Source organism: Carica papaya, chromosome 8, assembly GCF_054855325.1.
Source record: "Carica papaya isolate Zhongbai chromosome 8, ASM5485532v1, whole genome shotgun sequence".
NCBI lineage: Eukaryota > Viridiplantae > Streptophyta > Magnoliopsida > Brassicales > Caricaceae > Carica > Carica papaya.
Genome location: NC_142316.1, coordinates 17831379 through 17850031, shown reverse-complemented (window position 1 = coordinate 17850031; position 18653 = coordinate 17831379). Strand labels below are relative to the sequence as shown.

Below are 18653 nucleotides of genomic sequence, written 5' to 3'. Positions count from 1 at the left end.
GCGCACTGCACCTCCTGTTCTCGTTCAAATATCAAGTAAAATACCACGGTGCCGTGACTCACATTTTCGAATAAATCTGCGGATCATAATTAAAGTCGCGCGTAACGTCGAACGGCACATCTGAAAAAAAGAAAATGGGTGCAACACGAGAACTTTCCAAGAGGTAACCCATCATTGTACTACTTTCGCCAAAGCACACTTAACTGTGGAGTTCTGATGGGATCCGGTGCATTTGCGCTGGTGTGACCGTACCTGTTTAATTTCGTGCTGAAAATACATACACTCCTTCTTCCCTCCCCCCTCCCATCATTTGTTTCCTTGTGCGTTCACACTGCACCTCTCCTTCTCGTTCTAATATCGATTAAAATGCCCCTTTTTCTTGACTCACATTTGCATATAAACCAGCGGACCATAGTTCCAGTCGCGCGTAACATCGAACGACCCATCTGAAAAAAAATTGGTGCGATACGAGGACTTCCCAGGAGGTCACCCATCCGAGTACAACTCTCGCCCAAGCACACTTAACTGCGAAGTTCTGATGGGATCCGGTGCATTAGTGGTGGTATGATCGCACCCGTTTAATTCCGCGCTGCAAATACATAAACTCCTTCTCCTTTCTTCCCCCTTCCGTAAGATGTTTCCTTGTGCGTGCGCTCTGCATCTCTCTTTCTTGTTCTAATATCAAGTAATATGCCCCGGCACCGTGACTCTCCTTTGCAAATGAACTAGCGGTTTATAATTCCATTCGCGCGTAACGTCGAACAACCCATCCGAAAAAAATAGGTACAACACAAGGGCTTCCCAAGTGGTCACCCATCCGAGTACTACTCTCGCCTAAGCACACTTAACTTCGAAGTTCTGATGGGATCCGGAGCTTTAGTGCTGGTATGATAGCACCTGTTTCATTTTACGCTGCAAATACATACACTACTTCTCCTTTCTTCCCCCTCCCGTCATTTGTTTTCTTGTGCGTTCACACTGCACCTCTCCTTCTCGTTCTAATATCGATTAAAATGCCCCTGCTTCTTGACTCACATTTGCGTATAAACCAGCAGACCCCAGTTCCAGTCGCGCGTAACGTCGAACGACCCGTCTGAAAAAAATTGGTGCGACACGAGGACTTCCCAAGAGGTCACCCATCTGAGTACTAATCTCGCCTAAGCACACATAACTGCGGAGTTCTGATGGGATCCGGTGCATTAGTGCTGGTATGATCGCACCTGTTTAATGTCGCGCTGCAAATACATAAACTCATTCCCCTTTCTTCCCCCTCTCGTCATTTGTTTCCTTGTGCGTGCGCGTTGCACCTCTCGTTCTCGTTCTAATATCAAGTAAAATGCCACGGCGCCGTGACTCACATTTGCGAATAAATCTGAGCACCATAATTCAAGTTGCGCGTAACGTCGAAAGAATCATTTGCAAAAAAATGTGTGCAACACGAGGACTTCACAAGAAAATGGGTGAAATATAAGGACTTCCCAGGAGGTAACCCGTGCTAGTACTACTCTCGCCCAAGCACCCTTACCTACGGAGTTCTGATAGAATCCGTCGCATTAGTGTTGGTATGATCGCACCTGTTTCATTTCGTGCTGAAAATACATACACTCCTTCTCCTTCCCTCCCCCTAACATCAATTGTTTCCTTGTGCGTTCACACTGCACCTCTCATTCTCGTTCTAATATCGATTAAAATGTCCCTGATTCTTGACTCACATTTGCGTATAAACCAGCTGACCCCAGTTCCAGTCGCGCGTAACGTCGAACGACCCATCTGAAAAAAAATTGGTGTGACACGAGGACTTCCCAGGAGGTCACCCATCCGAGTAATACTCTCGCCCAAACACACTTAACTGCGGAGTTATGATGGGATCCGGTGCATTAGTGGTGGTATGATCGCATCCGTTTAATTCCGCGCTGCAAATACATAAACTCCTTCTCCTTTCTTCCCCCTCCCGTCATATGTTTCTTTGTGCGTGCGCTCTGCATCTCTCTTTCTCGTTCTAATATCAAGTAATATGCCCCGGCACCGTGACTCACCTTTGCAAATGAACCAGCGGTTTATAATTCCATTCGCGCGTAACGTCGAACAACCTATCCGAAAAAAAATAGGTGCAACACGAGGGCTTACCAGGTAGTCACCCATCCGAGTACTACTCTCGCCCAAGCACACTTAACTGCGGAGTTCTGATGGGATCCGGAGCTTTAGTGCTGGTATGATAGCACCTGTTTAATTTCGCGCTGCAAATACATACACTCCTTCTATTTTCTTCCCCCTCCCGTCATTTGTTTCCTTGTGCGTTTACACTTCACCTCTCATTCTCGTTCTAATATCGATTGAAATGCCCCTGATTCTTGACTCACATTTGCGTATAAACCAGCGGACCCTAGTTCCAGATGCGCGTAACGTCGAACGACCCATCTGAAAAAAAATTAGTGCGACACGAGGACTTCCCAGGAGGTCAACCATCCGAGTACTAATCTCGCCAAGCACACTTAACTGCGGAGTTCTGATGGGACCTGGGGCTTTAATGCTGGTATGATCGCACCTGTTTAGTTTCGCGCTGCAAATACATACACTCATTCTCCTTTCTTCCCCCTCCCGTCATTTGTTTCCTTGTGCGTTCACACTTCACCTCTCATTCTCGTTCTAATATCGATTAAAATGCCCCTGCTTCTTCACTCACATTTGCGTATAAACCAGCGGACCCAAGTTCCAGACGCGCGTAATGTCGAACGACCCGTCTGAAAAAAAAAATTGGTGCGACACGAGGACTTCACAAGAAAATTGGTGAAATATAAGTACTTCGCAGGAGGTAACCCATGCTAGTACTACTCTCGCTCAAGCACCCTTACCTATGGAGTTCTGATAGAATCCGTTGCATTAGTGCTGGTATGATCGCACCTGTTTCATTTCGTGCTGAAAATACATACACTCCTTCTCCTTCCCTCCCCCTCCCATCAATTGTTTCCTTGTGCGTTCACACTGCACCTCTCCTTCTCGTTCTAATATCGATTAAAATGTCCCTGCTTTATGGCTCACATTTGCGTATAAACCAGCGGACCCTAGTTCCAGACGCGCATAACGTCGAACGACCCGTCTGAAAAAAAATTCGTGCGACACGAGGACTTCCTAAGAGGTCATCCATCCGAGTACTAATCTCGCCCAAGCACACTTAACTGCAGAGTTCTGATGGGATCCGGGGCTTTAGTGCTGGTATGATCGCACTTGTTTAGTTTCGCGCTGCAAATACATACACTCCTTCTCCTTTCTTCCCCCTCCCGTCATTTGTTTCCTTGTGCGTTCACACTTCACCTCTCATTCTCGTTCTAATATCGATTAAAATGCCCCTGCTTCTTGACTCACATTTGCGTATAAACCAGCGGACCCTAGTTCCAGTCGCGCGTAACTTCGAACGACCCATCTGAAAAAAAATTTGTGCGACACGAGAACTTCGCAGGAGGTCACCCATCCGAGTACTACTCTCGCCCAAGCACACTTAACTGCGGAGTTCTGATGGGATCCGGTTCATTAGTGCTGGTATGATCGCACCCGTTTAATTCTGCGCTGCAAATACATAAACTCCTTCTCCTTTCTTCCCCCTCCCGTCATTTGTTTCCTTGTGCGTGCGCACTGCACCTCCCGTGCTCGTTCTAATATCAAGTAAAATGCTACGGTGCCGTAACTCACATTTGCGAATAAACCTGAGGACCATAATTCAAGTCGGGCGTATCTACGAAAAAATCATCTGCAAAAAAATGGGTGCAACACGAGGACTTCCTAAGAAAATGGGTGTAATATAAGGACTTCGCAGGAGGTCACCCATCCTAGTGCTACTCTCGCCCAAGCACCCTTAACTTGCGGAGTTCTGATAGAATCTGTTCCATTGGTGCTGGTATGATTCCTCATGTTTCATTCTGCGCTGGAAATACATACACTTTTTCTCCCTCCACCCCCCCTCCCATCATTTGTTTCCTAGTGCGTGCACTCTGCATCTCTCTTTCTCGTTCTAATATCGATTAAAATGCCCCTGCTTCTTGACTCACATTTGCGTATAAATCAGTGGACCCTAGTTCCAGTCGCGCGTAACGTCGAACGACCCATCTAAAAAAAAATTAGTGCGACATGAGGACTTCCCAGTAGGTCACCCATTCGAGTACTACTCTCGCCCAAGCACACTTAACTGTGGAGTTCTGATGGGATCCGGTGCATTAGTGCTGGTATAACCGCACCTGATTAATTTCGCGCTGCAAATACATAAATTCCTTCCCCTTTCTTCCCCCTCCCGTCATTTGTTTCCTTGTGCGTGCGCACTACACCTCCCGTGCTCGTTCTAATATCAAGTAAAATGCTACGGTGCCGTGACTCACATTTGCGAATAAACCTGAGGACCATAATTCAAGTCGCACGTATTGTCGAAAGAATCATCTGCAAAAAAATGGGTGCAACACGAGGACTTCCTGAGAAAATGGGTGAAATATAAGGACTTCGCATGAGGTCACCCATCCTAGTGCTACTCTCGCCCAAGCACCCTTAACTTGCGGAGTTCTGATAGAATCCGTTGCATTGGTGCTGGTATGATTGCTCATGTTTCATTCTGCGCTGCAACTACATACACTTTTTCTCCCTCCATCCCCCCTCCCGTCAATTGTTTCCTTGTGCGTTCACACTGCACCTCTCCTTCTCGTTCTAATATCGATTAAAATGCCCCTGCTTCTTGACTCACATATGCGAATAAACCTGAGGACCATAATTGAAGTCGCGCGTAACGTCGAAAGAATCATCTGCAAAAAAATGGGTGCAACACGAGGACTTTACAAGAAAATGGGTGAAATATAAGGACTTTGCAGGAGGTAACCCATGCTAGTACTACTCTCGCCCAAGCACCCTTACATATGGAGTTCTGATAGAATCCGATGCATTAGTGCTGGTATGATCGCACCTGTTTCATTTCGTGCTGAAAATACATACACTCTTTCTCCTTCCCTCCCCTTCCCGTCATTTGTTTCCTTGTGTGTGCACTCTGCATCTCTCTTTCTCGTTCTAATATCGATTAAAATGCCCCTACTTCTTGACTCACATTTGCGTATAAACCAGCGGATCCTAGTTCCAGTCGCGCGTAACGTCGAACGACGCGTCTGAAAAAAAATTGGTTCGACATGAGGACTTCCCAGGAGGTTACCCATCTGAATACTACTCTCACGCAAGCACACTTAACTGCGGAGTTCTGATGGGATCCGGTGCATTAATGCTGGTATGATCGCACCCGTTTAATTTTGCGCTGCAAATACATATACTCATTCTCCTTTCTTCCCCCTCCCATCATTTGTTTCCTTGTGCGTGCGCACTGCACCTCCCGTGCTCGTTCTAATATCAAGTAAAATGCTACGGTGCCGTGACTCACATTTGCGAATAAACCTAAGGACCATAATTCAAGTCGCGCGTATTGTCGAAAGAATCATCTGCAAAAAAATGGATGCAACACGAGGACTTCCTAAGAAAATGGTTGAAATATAAGGACTTCGCAAGAGGTCATCCATCCTAGTGCTACTCTCGCCCAAGAACCCTTAACTTGCGGAGTTCTGATAGAATCTGTTGCATTGGTGCTGGTATGATTGCTCATGTTTCATTCTGCGCTGCAAATACATACACTTTTTCTCCCTCCATCCCCCCTCCCGTCAATTGTTTCCTTGTGCGTTCACACTGCACATCTCCTTCTCGTTCTAATATCGATTAAAATGCCCCTGTTTCTTGACTCACATTTGCGAATAAACCTGAGGACCATAATTCAAGTCGCGCGTAACGTCGAAAGAATCATCTGTAAAAAAATGGGTGCAACACGAGGACTTTACAAGAAAATTGGTGAAATATAAGGACTTCGCAGGAGGTAACCCATGCTAGTACTACTCTCGCCCAAGCACCCTTACGTATGGAGTTCTGATAGAATCCGATGCAGTAGTGCTGGTATGGTCGCACCTGTTTCATTTCGTGCTGAAAATACATACACTCTTTCTCCTTCCCTCCCCCTCCCGTCATTTGTTTCTTTGTGCGTGCACTCTGCATCTCTCTTTCTCGTTCTAATATCGATTAAAATGCCCCTGCTTCTTGACTCACATTTGCGTATAAACTAGTGGACCCTAGTTGCAGTCGCGCATAACGTCGAACGACCGGTTTGAAAAAAAAAATTAGTACGACACGAGGACTTCCCAGGAGGTCACCCATCCGAGTATTACTCTCGCCGAAGCACACTTAACTGCGGAGTTCTAATGGGATCCGGTGCATTAGTGCTAGTATGATCGCACCTTTCTAATTTCGCGCTGCAAATACATAAACGCCTTCTCCTTTCTTCCCCCTCCCGTCATTTGTTTCCTTGTGCGTGCACACTGCACCTCACGTTCTCGTTCAAATATCAAGTGAAATACCACGGCGCCGTGACTCACATTTGCGAATAAATCTGCGGACCATAATAAAAGTCGCGCGTAACGTCGAACGGCACATTCGAAAAAAAGAAAATAGGTGTAACACAAGAACTTCCCAGGAGGTAACCCATCATTGTACTACTTTCGCCAAAGCACACTTAACTGCGGAGTTCTGATGGCATCCGGTGCATTTGTGCTGGTGTGACCGCACCTGTTTAATTTCGTGCTGAAAATACATACACTCCTTCTTCCCTACCCCCCTCCCATCATTTGTTTCCTTGTTCGTTCACACTGCACCTCTCCTTCTTGTTCTAATATCGATTAAAATGCCCCTGATTCTTGACTCACATTTGCGTATAAACCAGCGGACCATAGTTCCAGTCGCGCGTAACATCAAACGACCCATCTGAAAAAAACTTGTTGCAACACGAGGGCTTCCCAAGTTGTCACCCATCCGAGTACTACTCTCGCCCAAGCACACTTAACTGCGGAGTTCTAATGGGATACGGAGCTTTAGTGCTGGTATGATCGCACCTGTTTAATTTCGCGCTGCAAATACATACACTCCTTCTCCTTTCTTCCCCCTCCCATCATTTGTTTCCTTGTGCGTTCACACTTCACCTCTCATTCTCGTTCTAATATCGATTAAAATGCCCCTGCTTCTTGACTCACATTTGCGTACAAACCAGCGGACACTAGTTCCAGACGCGCGTAACGTCGAACGACCTATCTGAAAAAAAATTGGTGCGACACGAGGACTTCCCAGGAGGTCACCCATCCGAGTACTAATCTCGCCAAAGCACACTTCACTGCGGAGTTCTGATAAGATCCGGTACATTAGTGCTGGTATGATCGCACCTATTTAATTTTGCGCTGCAAATACATAAACTCATTCCCCTTTCTTCCCCGTCCCGTCTTTTGTTTCCTTGTGCGTGCGCACTGCACCTCCCTTTCTCGTTCTAATATCAAGTAAAATGCTACAGCGCCGAGACTCACATTTGCGAATAAACCTGAGGACCATAATTCAAGTCGCGCGTAACGTCGAAAGAATCATCTGCAAAAAAATACGTGCAACACGAGGACTTCACAAGAAAATGGGTAAAATATAAGGACTTCGCAGGAGGTAACCCATGCTAGTACAACTCTCGTCCAAGCACCCTTACCTACGGAGTTCTGATAGAATCCGTTGCATTAGTGCTGGTATGATCGCACCTGTTTCATTTTGTGCTGAAAATACATACACTCCTTCTCCTTCTCTCCCCCTCCCATCAATTGTTTCCTTGTGCGTTCACACTGCACCTCTCCTTCTCGTTCTAATATCGATTAAAATGCCCCTGCTTCTTGACTCACAATTGCATATAAACCAGCGGACCCCAGTTCCAGTCGAGCGTAACGTCGAACGACCGGTCTGAAAAAAAATTGGTGCGACACGAGGACTTCCCACCAGGTCACCCATCCGAGAACTACTCTCGCCCAAGCACACTTAACTGCGGAGTTCTGATGGGATCCAGTGCATTAGTGATGGTATGATCGCAACCGTTTAATTCCGCGCTGCAAATATATAAACTCCTTCTCCTTTCTTGCCCCTCCCGTCATTTGTTTCCTTGTGCGTGCGCACTGCACCTTCTGTTCTCGTTCTAATATCAAGTAAAATGCTACAGCACCGTGACTCACATTTGCGAATAAATCTGAGAACCATAATACAAGTCGCGCGTAACGTCGAAAGAATCATCTGCAAAAAAATGGGTTCAACACGAGGACTTCACAAGAAAATGGGTGAAATATAAGAACTTCGCAGGAGGTAACCAATGCTAGTACTACTCTCGCCCAAACACCCTTACCTACGGAGTTCTGATAGAATCCGTTGCATTAGTGCTGGTATGATTGCACCTGTTTCATTTTGCGCTGCAAATACATACACTCCTTCTCCTTTCTTCCCCCTCCCGTCATTTGTTTCCTTGTGCGTGCGCACTGCACTTCTCGTTCTCGTTCAAATATCAGGTAAAATGCCACGGCGCCGTGACTCACATTTGCGAATAAATCTGCGGACCATATTTAAAGTCGTGCGTAACGTCGAACGGCACATCTGAAAAAAAAAATGGGTGCAACACGAGAACTTCCCAGGAGGTAACCCATCATTGTACTACTTTCGCCAAAGCACACTTAACTGCGGAGTTCTGATGGGATCCGGTGCATTTGTGCTGGTATGATCGCACCTGTTTAATTTCGCGCTGCAAATACATACACTCATTCCCCTTTCTTCCCCCTCCCGTCATTTGTTCCCTTGTGCGTGCGCACTGCACCTCCCGTTCTCGTTCTAATATCAAGTAAAATGCCACGGCGCCGTGACTCACATTTGCCAATAAACCTGAGGACCATAATTTAAGTCGCGCGTAACGTCGAAAGAATCATCTGCAAAAAAATGGGTGCAACACGAGAACTTTTACAAGAAAATGGGTGAAATATAAGGACTTCGCAGGAGGTAACCCTTGCTAGTACTACTCTCGCCCAAGCACCCTTACCTACGGAGTTCTGATAGAATCCGTTGCATTAGTGCTGGTATGATCGAACCTGTTTCATTTCGTGCTGAAAATACATACACTCCTTCTCCTTCCCTCCCCCTCCCATCAATTGTTTCCTTGTGCGTTCACACTGCACCTCTCTTTCTCGTTCTAATATCGATTAAAATGGGTGCAACACGAGGACATCACAAGAAAATGAGTGAAATATAAGGACTTCGCAGGAGGTAACCCATGCTAGTACTACTCTCGCCCAAACACCCTTACCTACGGAGTTCTGATAGAATCCGTTGCATTAGTGCTGGTATTACCTCGCCTGTTTCATTTCGTGCTGAAAATACATACACTCCTTCTCCTTCCCTCCCCCTCCCATCAATTGTTTCCTTGTGCGTTCACACTGCACCTCTCTTTTTCGTTCTAATATCGATTAAAATGCCCCTACTTCTTGACTCACATTTGCGTATAAACCAGCGGACCCTAGTTCCAGTCCTGCGTAACGTCGAACGACCCGTCTGAAAAAAAATTTTTGCGACACAAGGACTTCCCAGGAGGTCACCCATCCGAGTACTACTCGGTACCAAGCACACTTAACTACGGAGTTCTGATGGGATCTGGTGCATTAGTGCTGGTATGATCACACCTGTTTCATTTTGTGCTGAAAATTCATACACTCTTTCTCCTTCCCTCCCCCTCCCATCAATTGTTTCCTTATGCGTTCACATTGCACCTCTCCTTCTCGTTCTAATATCGATGAAAATGCCCCTGCTTCTTGACTCACATTTGCGTATAAACCAGCGGACCCTACTTCCAGTCGCGCGTAACGTCGAACGACCCGTCTGAAAAAAAATTGGTGCGACAGGAGGACTTCCAAGGAGATCAACCATCCGAGTACTAATCTCGCCAAAGCACACTTCACTGCAGAGTTCTGATAAGATCCGGTACATTAGTGCTGGTATGATCGCACCTGTTTAATTTTGCGCTGCAAATACATAAACTCATTCCCCTTTCTTCCCCGTCCCGTCATTTGTTTCCTTGTGCGTGCGCACTGCACCTCCCGTTCTCGTTCTAATATCAAGTAAAATGCTACAGCGCCGAGACTCACATTTGCGAATAAACCTGAGGACCATAATTCAAGTCGCGCGTAACGTCGAAAGAATCATCTGCAAAAAAATGGGTGCAACACGAGGACTTCACAAGAAAATGGGTGAAATATAAGGACTTCGCAGGAGGTAACCCATGCTAGTACAACTCTCGTCCAAGCACCCTTACCTACGGAGTTCTGATAGAATCCGTTGCATTAGTGCTGGTATGATCGCACCTGTTTCATTTTGTGCTGAAAATACATACACTCCTTCTCCTTCTCTCCCCCTCCCATCAATTGTTTCCTTGTGCGTTCACACTGCACCTCTCCTTCTCGTTCTAATATCGATTAAAATGCCCCTGCTTCTTGACTCACAATTGCATATAAACCAGCGGACCCCAGTTCCAGTCGAGCGTAACGTCGAACGACCGGTCTGAAAAAAAATTGGTGCGACACGAGGACTTCCCACCAGGTAACCCATGCTAGTACTACTCTCGCCCAAACACCCTTACCTACGGAGTTCTGATAGAATCCGTTGCATTAGTGCTGGTATTACCGCGCCTGTTTCATTTCGTGCTGAAAATACATACACTCCTTCTCCTTCCCTCCCCCTCCCATCAATTGTTTCCTTGTGCGTTCACACTGCACCTCTCTTTTTCGTTCTAATATCGATTAAAATGCCCCTACTTCTTGACTCACATTTGCGTATAAACCAGCGGACCCTAGTTCCAGTCCTGCGTAACGTCGAACGACCCGTCTGAAAAAAAATTTTTGCGACACAAGGACTTCCCAGGAGGTCACCCATCCGAGTACTACTCTCGCCCAAGCACACTTAACTACGGAGTTCTGATGGGATACGGTGCATTAGTGCTGGTATGATCACACCTGTTTCATTTTGTGCTGAAAATTCATACACTCTTTCTCCTTCCCTCCCCCTCCCATCAATTGTTTCCTTATGCGTTCACATTGCACCTCTCCTTCTCGTTCTAATATCGATTAAAATGCCCCTGCTTCTTGACTCACATTTGCGTATAAACCAGCGGACCCTACTTCCAGTCGCGCGTAACGTCGAACAACCTGTCTGAAAAAAAATTGGTGCGACACGAGGACTTCCCAAGAGGTCACCCATCCGAGTACTACTCTCGCCCAAGCACACTTAACTGCGGAGTTCTGATGGGATCCGGTGCATTAATGCTGGTATGATCGCACCCGTCTAATTCCACGCTGCAAATACATAAACTCCTTCTCCTTTCTTCCCCCTCCCGTCATTTGTTTCCTTGTGCGTTTGCAATGCACCTCCCGTGCTCGTTCTAATATCAAGTAAAATGCTACGGTGAGATGACTCACATTTGCGAATAAACCTGAGGACCATAATTCAAGTCGCGCGTATCGTCGAAAGAATCATCTGCAAAAAAATGGGTGCAACACGAGGACTTCCTAAGAAAATGGGTGAAATATAAGGACTTCGCAGGAAGTCACCCAACCTAGTGCTACTCTCGCCCAAGCACCTTTAACTTGCGGAGTTCTGATAGAATCTGTTGCATTGGTGCTGGTATGATTGCTCATGTTTCATTCTGTGCTGCAAATACATATACTTTTTCTCCCTCCATCCCCCCTCCCGTCATTTGTTTCCTTGTGCGTGCACTCTGCATCTCTCTTTCTCGTTCTAATATCGATTAAAATGCCCCTGCATCTTGACTCACATTTGCGTATAAATCAGTGGACCCTAGTTCCAGTCGCGCGTAACGTCGAACGACCCGTCTGAAAAAAAAATTGGTGCGACACGAGGACTTCCCAAGAGGTAACTCATTCGAGTACTACTCTCGCCCAAGCACACTTAACTGCGGAGTTCTGATGGGATCCGGTGCATTAGTGCTGGTATGATCGCACCTGTTTAATTTCGCGCTGTAAATACATAAACTCCTTCTCCTTTCTTCCCCCTCCCATCATTTGTTTCCTTGTGCGTGCGCAGTGCACCTCTCGTTCTCCCTCAAATATCAAGTAAAATGCCACGGTGCCGTGACTCACATTTGCGAATAAATCTGCGGAACATAATTAAAGTCGCGCGTAAGGTCGAACGGCACATCTGAAAAAAAGAAAATGGGTGCAACACGAGAACATCCAAGGAGGTAACCCATCATTGTACTACTTTCGCCAAAGCACACTTAACTGCGGAGTTCTGATGGGATCTGGTGCATTTGTGCTGGTGTGACCGCACCTGTTTAATTTGGTGCTGAAAATACATACACTCCTTCTTCCCTCCCCCCCTCCCATCATTTGTTTCCTTGTGCGTTCACACTGCACCTCTCCTTCTCGTTCTAATATCGATTAAAATGCCCCTGATTCTTGACTCACATTTGCGTATAAACCAGCGGACCGTAGTTCTAGTCGCGCGTAACGTCGAACGACCCATCTGAAAAAAAAATGTTGCGATACGAGGACTTCCCAAGAGGTCACCCATCCGCGTACTATCCTCACCCAAGCACACTTAACTGCAGAGTTCTAATGGGATCCAGTGTAGTAGTGCTGGTATGATGCCACTTGTTTAATTATGCGCTTCAAATATATACACTCATTCTCTTTTCTTCCTCATCCCGTCATTTGTTTCCTTGTGCGTGCGCACTGCACCTCCTGTACTCGTTCTAATATCAAGTAAAACACCACGGCGCCGTGACTCACTTTTGCGAATAAATCTGCGGACCATAAATCAAGTCGCCCGTAACGTCGAAAGAATCATCTGCAAAAAGATGGGTGCAACACGAGGACCTCCCAAAAAAATGGGTGAAATATAAGGACTTCACTGGAGGTCACCCATCCGAGTACTTTTCTCGCCCAAGCACCCTTAACTGCGGAGTTCTGATAGAATCCGTTGCATTAGTGCTGGTATGATCCCTCATGTTTCATTCTGCACTGCAAATACATACACTCTTTCTCCTTCAATCCCCCCTCTCGTCATTTGTTTCCTTGTGCGTGCGCACTGCACCTCTCGTTCTCGTTAAAATATAGAGTAAAATGCCACGGCGCCGTGACTCACCTTTGCAAATGAACCAGCGGTTTATAATTCCATTCGTGCGTAACGTCGAACAACCCATCTGAAAAAAAATAGGTGCAACACGAGGGCTTCCCAGGTGGTCACCGATCCGAGTACTACTCTCGCCCAAGCACTCTTAACTGCGGAGTTCTAATGGGATCCGGGGCTGTAGTGCTGGTATGATCGCACCTGTTTAATTATGCGCTGCAAATACATACACTCCTCCTTTCTTCCCATCCCATCATTTGTATCCTTGTGCGTTCACACTTCACCTCTCATTCTCGTTCTAATATCGACTAAAATGCCCCTGCTTCATGACTCACATTTGCGTATAAACCAGCGGACCATAATTCCAGACGCGCGTAACGTCGAACGACCCGTCTGAAAAAAAAATTAGTGTGACAAGAGGACTTCACAGGAGGTCACCCATCCGAGTACTAATCTCGCCCAAGCACACTTAACTGCGGAGTTCTGATGGGATCCGGTGCATTAGTGCTGGTATGATCGCAACTGTTTAATTTTGCGCTGCTAATACATAAACTCATTCCCCTTTCTTCCCCCTCCTGTCATTTGCTTTTTTGTGCGTGCGAACTGCACCTGTCGTTCTCGTTCAAATATCAAGTAAAATGCCACGGCGCCGTGACTCACATTTGCGAATAAATCTGCAGACCATAATTAAAGTCGCGCGTAACGTCGAACGGCACATCTGAAAAAAAGAAAATGGGTGCAACACGAGGACTTCGCAAGAAAATTGGTGAAATATAAGGACTTCGCAGGAGGTAACCCATGCTAGTACTACTCTCGCCCAAGCACCCTTACCTACAGAGTTCTGATAGAATCCGTTGCATTAGTGCTGGTATGATCGCACCTGTTTCATTTCGCGCTACTAAAACATACTCCTTCTCCTTTCCTCCCCCTCCCGTCATTTGTTTCCTTGTGCGTGCGCACTGCACCTCTCGTTCTCGTTCAAATATCAGGTAAAATGCCATGGTGCTGTGACTCAAATTTGCGAATAAATCTGCGGACCATAATTAAAGTCGCGCGTAACGTCGAACGGCACATCTGAAAAAAAGAAAATGGGTGCAACACGAGATCCTCCCAGAAGGTAACCCATCATTTTACTACTTTCGCCAAAGCAAACTTAACTGCGGAGTTCTGATGGGATCCGGTGCATTTGTGCTGGTGTGACCGCACCTGTTTAATTTCGTGCTGAAAATACATACACTCCTTCTTCCCTCCCCCCCTCCCATCATTTGTTTCCTTGTGCGTTCACACTGCACCTCTCCTTCTCGTTCTAATATCGATTAAAATGCCCCTGATTCTTGACTCACATTTGCGTATAAACCAGCGGACCATAGTTCCAGTCGCGCGTAACGTCGAACGACCCATCTAAAAAAAATTGTTGCGATACGAGGACTTCCCAAGAGGTCACCCATCCGAGTACTACTCTCGCCAAAGCATACTTAACTGCAGAGTTCTGATAGGATCCAGTGCATTAGTGCTGGTATGATGCCACTTGTTTAATTTTGCGCTTCAAATACATACACTCATTCTCTTTTCTTCCTCATCCGTCATTTGTTTCCTTGTGCGTGCGCACTGCACCTCCCGTACTCGTTCTAATATCAAGTAAAATGCCATGGTGCCGTGACTCACATTTGCAAATAAACCTGCGGACCATAAATCAAGTCGCGCGTAACGTCGAAAGAATCATCTGCAAAAAGAAGGGTGCAACACGAGGACCTCCCAAAAAAATGGGTGAAATATAAGGACGTCGCAGGAGGTCACCCATCCGAGTACTTTTCTCGCCCAAGCACCCTTAACTGCGGAGTTCTGATAGAATCCGTTGCATTAGTGCTGGTATGATCCCTCATGTTTCATTCTGCACTGCAAATACATACACTCTTTCTCCTTCAATCCCCCCTCTCGTCATTTGTTTCCTTGTGCGTGCGCACTGCACCTCTCGTTCTCGTTAAAATATAGAGTAAAATGCCACGGCGCCGTGACTCACCTTTGCAAATGAACCAGCGGTTTATAATTCCATTCGTGCGTAACGTCGAACAACCCATCTGAAAAAAAATAGGTGCAACACGAGGGCTTCCCAGGTGGTCACCGATCCGAGTACTACTCTCGCCCAAGCACTCTTAACTGCGGAGTTCTGATGGGATCCGGGGCTGTAGTGCTGGTATGATTGCACCTGTTTAATTACGCGCTGCAAATACATACACTCCTCCTTTCTTCCCCCTCCCGTCATTTGTTTCCTTGTGCGTTCACATTTCACCTCTCATTCTCGTTCTAATATCGATTAAAATGCCCCTACTTCTTGACTCACATTTGCGTATAAACCAGCGGACCCTAGTTCCAGACACGCGTAACGTCGAACGACCCGTCTGAAAAAAAATTGGTGCGACAGGAGGACTTCCAAGGAGATCAACCATCCGAGTACTAATCTCGCCCAAGCACACTTAACTGCGGAGTTCGATGGGATTCGGGGCTTTAGTGCTGGTATGATCGCACCTGTTTAGTTTTGCGTTGCAAATACATAAACTCATTCCCCTTTCTTCCCCCTCCCGTCATTTGTTTCCTTGTGCGTGCGCACTGCACCTCCCGTTCTCGTTCTAATATCAAGTAAAATGCTACAGCGCCGTGACTCACATTTGCGAATAAACCTGAGGACCATAATTCAAGTCGTGCGTAACGTCGAAAGAATCATCTGCAAAAAAATGGGTGCAACACGAGGACTTCACAAGAAAATGGGTGAAATATAAGGACTTCGCAGGAGGTAACCCATGGTAGTACTACTCTCGCCCAAGCACCCTTACCTACGGAGTTCTGATAGAATCTGTTGCATTTGTGCTGGTTTGATCGCACCTGTTTCATTTCGTGCTGAAAATACATACACTCCTTCTCCTTCCCTCCCCCTCCCATCAATTGTTTCCTTGTGCGTTCACACTGCACCTCTCATTCTCGTTCTAATATCGATTAAAATGCCCCTGCTTCTAGACTCACATTTGCGTATAAACCAGCGGACACGAGTTCCAGTCGCGCGTAACGTCGAACAACCCGTCTGAAAAAAAATTGTTGTGACACGAGGACTTCCCAGGAGGTCACCCATCCGAGTACTACTCTCACCCAAGCTCACTTACCTGCAGGGTTCTGATGGGATCCAATGCATTAGCCCTTGTATGATCGAACCCGTTTAATTTCGCGCTGCAAATACATAAACTCCTTCTCCTTTCTTCCCCCTCCCGTCATTTGTTTCCTTGTGTGTGCGCACTGCACCAGCCGTGCTCGTTCTAATATCAAGTAAAATGCTACGGTGCCGTGACTCACATTTGCGAATAAACCTAAGAACCATAATTCAAGTCGCGCGTATCATCGAAAGAATCATCTGCAAAAAAATGGGTACAACACGAGGACTTCCTAAGAAAATGGGTGAAATATGAGGACTTCGCAGGAGGTCACCCATCTGAGTACTACTCTTGCCCAAGCACACTTAAATGCGGAGTTCTGATGGGATCCGGTGCATTAGTGCTGGTATGATCGCACCTGTTTAATTTCGCGCTGCAAATACATAAACTTTTTCTCCTTTCTTCCCCCTCCTGTCATTTTTTTCCTTGTGCGTGCGCACTGCACCTCTCGTTCTTGTTCAAATATCAAGTAAAATGCCACAGCGCCGTGACTCACATTTGGGAATAAATCTGCGGACCATAATTAAAGTCGCGCGTAACGTCGAACGGCACATTTGAAAAAAAAAAATGGGTGCAACACGAGAACTTCCCATAAGGTAACCCATCATTGTACTACTTTCGCCAAAGCACACTTAACTGCGGAGTTCTGATGGGATCCGGTGCATTTGTGCTGGTGTGACCGCACCTGTTTAATTTCGTGCTGAAAATACATACACTCTTTCTTCCCTCCCTCTCTCCCATCATTTGTTTCCTTGTGCGTTCACACTGCAACTCTCCTTCTTGTTCTAATATCGATTAAAATGCCCCTGATTCTTGACTCACATTTTCGTATAAACCAGCGGACCATAGTTCCAGTCGCGCGTAACGTCGAACGACCCATCTGAAAAAAAATTGTTGCGATACGAGGACTTCCAAAGAGGTCACCCATCCGAGTACTACTCTCGACCAAGCACACTTAACTGCAGATTTCTGATGGGATCCAGTGCATTAGTGCTGGTATGATGCCACTTGTTTAATTTTGCGCTTCAAATACATACACTCCTTCTCTTTTCTTCCTCATCCCGTCATTTGTTTCCTTGTGCGTGCGCACTGCACCTCCTAGACTCGTTCTAATATGAAGTAAAATGCCACGGCGCCGTGACTCACAATTGCGAATAAACCTGCGGACCATAAATCAAGTCGCGCGTAACGTCGAAAGAATCATTTGCAAAAAGATGGGTGCAACACGAGGACCTCCCAAGAAAATGGGTGAAATATAAGGACTTCGCAGGAGGTCACCCATCCGAGTACATTTCTCGCCCAAGCACCCTTAACTGCGGAGTTCTAATAGAATCCATTGCATTAGTGCTGGTATGATCCCTCATGTTTCATTCTGCACTGCAAATACATACACTCTTTCTCCTCCCATCCCCCCTCCCGTCATTTGTTTCCTTGTGCATGCACTCTGCATCTCTCTTTCTCGTTCTAATATCAAGTAATATGCCCTGGCACCGTGACTCACCTTCGCAAATGAACCAGCGGTTTATAATTCTATTCGCGCGTAACGTCGAAAAATCCATCCGAAAAAAAATAGGTGCAACACGAGGGCTTCCCAAGTGGTCACCCATCCGAGTGCTACTCTCGCCCAAGCACACTTAACTGCGGAGTTCTGATAGAATCCGTTGCATTAGTGCAGGTATGATCGAACCTGTTTAATTTCGCGCTGCAAATACATACACTCCTTCTCCTTTCTTCCCCCTCCCGTAATTTGTTTCCTTGTGCGTTCACACCTCACCTCTCATTCTCGTTCTAATATCGATTAAAATGCCCCTGCTTCTTGACTCACATTTGCGTATAAACCAGCGGACACTAGTTCCAAACGCGCGTAACGTCAAACGACTCGTCTGAAAAAATATTAGTGCGACACGAGGACTTCCCAGGAGGTCACCCATCCGAGTACTAATCTCGCTCAAGCACACTTCACTGCGGAGTTCTGATGGGATCTGGTGCATTAGTGCTGGTATGATCGGACTTGTTTAATTTCGCGCTGCAAATACATAAACTCATTCCCCTTTCTTCCCCCTCCCATCATTTGTTTCCTTGTGCGTGCGCACTGCACCTCTCGTTCTCGTTCAAATATCAAGTAAAATGCCACGGCGCCGTGACTCACATTTGCGAATAAATCTACGGGCGACAATTAAAGTCGCGCGTAACATCGAACGGCACATCTGAAAAAAAGAAAATGGGTTCAACACGAGAACCTCCCAGGAGGTAACCCATCATTGTACTACTTTCGCCAAAGCACACTTAACTGCGGAGTTCTGATGGGATCCGGTGGATTTGTGCTGGTGTGACCGCACCTGTTTAATTTCGTGCTGAAAATACATACACTCCTTCTTCCCTCCCCCCTCCCATCATTTGTTTCCTTGTGCGTTCAAA

General features: G+C 46.4%; 1 non-coding gene and 33 pseudogenes across 1 annotated transcript; all 34 read right to left on the bottom strand.

Moving 5' to 3' along the window:
• Positions 1-135: 135 nt before the first annotated feature.
• On the bottom strand, positions 136-254 carry LOC148246370 (5S ribosomal RNA; annotated as a pseudogene).
• A 203-nt stretch (positions 255-457) lies between these two features.
• On the bottom strand, positions 458-576 carry LOC148246369 (5S ribosomal RNA; annotated as a pseudogene).
• Positions 577-780: 204 nt separating this feature from the next.
• LOC148246368 (5S ribosomal RNA) lies at positions 781-899 on the bottom strand (annotated as a pseudogene).
• Positions 900-1103: 204 nt separating this feature from the next.
• On the bottom strand, positions 1104-1222 carry LOC148246367 (5S ribosomal RNA; annotated as a pseudogene).
• Positions 1223-1781: 559 nt separating this feature from the next.
• On the bottom strand, positions 1782-1900 carry LOC148246366 (5S ribosomal RNA; annotated as a pseudogene).
• A 205-nt stretch (positions 1901-2105) lies between these two features.
• On the bottom strand, positions 2106-2224 carry LOC148246365 (5S ribosomal RNA; annotated as a pseudogene).
• A 205-nt stretch (positions 2225-2429) lies between these two features.
• LOC148246364 (5S ribosomal RNA) lies at positions 2430-2547 on the bottom strand (annotated as a pseudogene).
• A 561-nt stretch (positions 2548-3108) lies between these two features.
• Positions 3109-3227, bottom strand: LOC148246363 (5S ribosomal RNA; annotated as a pseudogene).
• Positions 3228-3432: 205 nt separating this feature from the next.
• LOC148246362 (5S ribosomal RNA) lies at positions 3433-3551 on the bottom strand (annotated as a pseudogene).
• Positions 3552-4112: 561 nt separating this feature from the next.
• Positions 4113-4231, bottom strand: LOC148246361 (5S ribosomal RNA; annotated as a pseudogene).
• Positions 4232-5146: 915 nt separating this feature from the next.
• Positions 5147-5265, bottom strand: LOC148246360 (5S ribosomal RNA; annotated as a pseudogene).
• A 917-nt stretch (positions 5266-6182) lies between these two features.
• Positions 6183-6301, bottom strand: LOC148246359 (5S ribosomal RNA; annotated as a pseudogene).
• Positions 6302-6510: 209 nt separating this feature from the next.
• On the bottom strand, positions 6511-6629 carry LOC148246358 (5S ribosomal RNA; annotated as a pseudogene).
• Positions 6630-6833: 204 nt separating this feature from the next.
• On the bottom strand, positions 6834-6952 carry LOC148246357 (5S ribosomal RNA; annotated as a pseudogene).
• Positions 6953-7157: 205 nt separating this feature from the next.
• On the bottom strand, positions 7158-7276 carry LOC148246356 (5S ribosomal RNA; annotated as a pseudogene).
• Positions 7277-7835: 559 nt separating this feature from the next.
• Positions 7836-7954, bottom strand: LOC148246355 (5S ribosomal RNA; annotated as a pseudogene).
• Positions 7955-8515: 561 nt separating this feature from the next.
• LOC148246354 (5S ribosomal RNA) lies at positions 8516-8634 on the bottom strand (annotated as a pseudogene).
• An 824-nt stretch (positions 8635-9458) lies between these two features.
• On the bottom strand, positions 9459-9577 carry LOC148246353 (5S ribosomal RNA; annotated as a pseudogene).
• An 883-nt stretch (positions 9578-10460) lies between these two features.
• On the bottom strand, positions 10461-10579 carry LOC148246352 (5S ribosomal RNA; annotated as a pseudogene).
• A 205-nt stretch (positions 10580-10784) lies between these two features.
• Positions 10785-10903, bottom strand: LOC148246351 (5S ribosomal RNA; annotated as a pseudogene).
• Positions 10904-11108: 205 nt separating this feature from the next.
• On the bottom strand, positions 11109-11227 carry LOC148246350 (5S ribosomal RNA). Its single transcript, XR_015815821.1, has one exon. It is a non-coding gene; the product is annotated as a 5S ribosomal RNA (ribosomal RNA).
• Positions 11228-11789: 562 nt separating this feature from the next.
• LOC148246349 (5S ribosomal RNA) lies at positions 11790-11908 on the bottom strand (annotated as a pseudogene).
• Positions 11909-12117: 209 nt separating this feature from the next.
• Positions 12118-12236, bottom strand: LOC148246348 (5S ribosomal RNA; annotated as a pseudogene).
• A 204-nt stretch (positions 12237-12440) lies between these two features.
• LOC148246347 (5S ribosomal RNA) lies at positions 12441-12558 on the bottom strand (annotated as a pseudogene).
• A 561-nt stretch (positions 12559-13119) lies between these two features.
• LOC148246346 (5S ribosomal RNA) lies at positions 13120-13238 on the bottom strand (annotated as a pseudogene).
• A 202-nt stretch (positions 13239-13440) lies between these two features.
• On the bottom strand, positions 13441-13559 carry LOC148246345 (5S ribosomal RNA; annotated as a pseudogene).
• Positions 13560-14124: 565 nt separating this feature from the next.
• On the bottom strand, positions 14125-14243 carry LOC148246344 (5S ribosomal RNA; annotated as a pseudogene).
• An 881-nt stretch (positions 14244-15124) lies between these two features.
• On the bottom strand, positions 15125-15243 carry LOC148246343 (5S ribosomal RNA; annotated as a pseudogene).
• Positions 15244-15445: 202 nt separating this feature from the next.
• LOC148246342 (5S ribosomal RNA) lies at positions 15446-15563 on the bottom strand (annotated as a pseudogene).
• A 913-nt stretch (positions 15564-16476) lies between these two features.
• Positions 16477-16595, bottom strand: LOC148246341 (5S ribosomal RNA; annotated as a pseudogene).
• A 208-nt stretch (positions 16596-16803) lies between these two features.
• Positions 16804-16922, bottom strand: LOC148246340 (5S ribosomal RNA; annotated as a pseudogene).
• Positions 16923-17805: 883 nt separating this feature from the next.
• LOC148246339 (5S ribosomal RNA) lies at positions 17806-17924 on the bottom strand (annotated as a pseudogene).
• Positions 17925-18129: 205 nt separating this feature from the next.
• LOC148246338 (5S ribosomal RNA) lies at positions 18130-18248 on the bottom strand (annotated as a pseudogene).
• Positions 18249-18457: 209 nt separating this feature from the next.
• LOC148246337 (5S ribosomal RNA) lies at positions 18458-18576 on the bottom strand (annotated as a pseudogene).
• Positions 18577-18653: the final 77 nt, after the last annotated feature.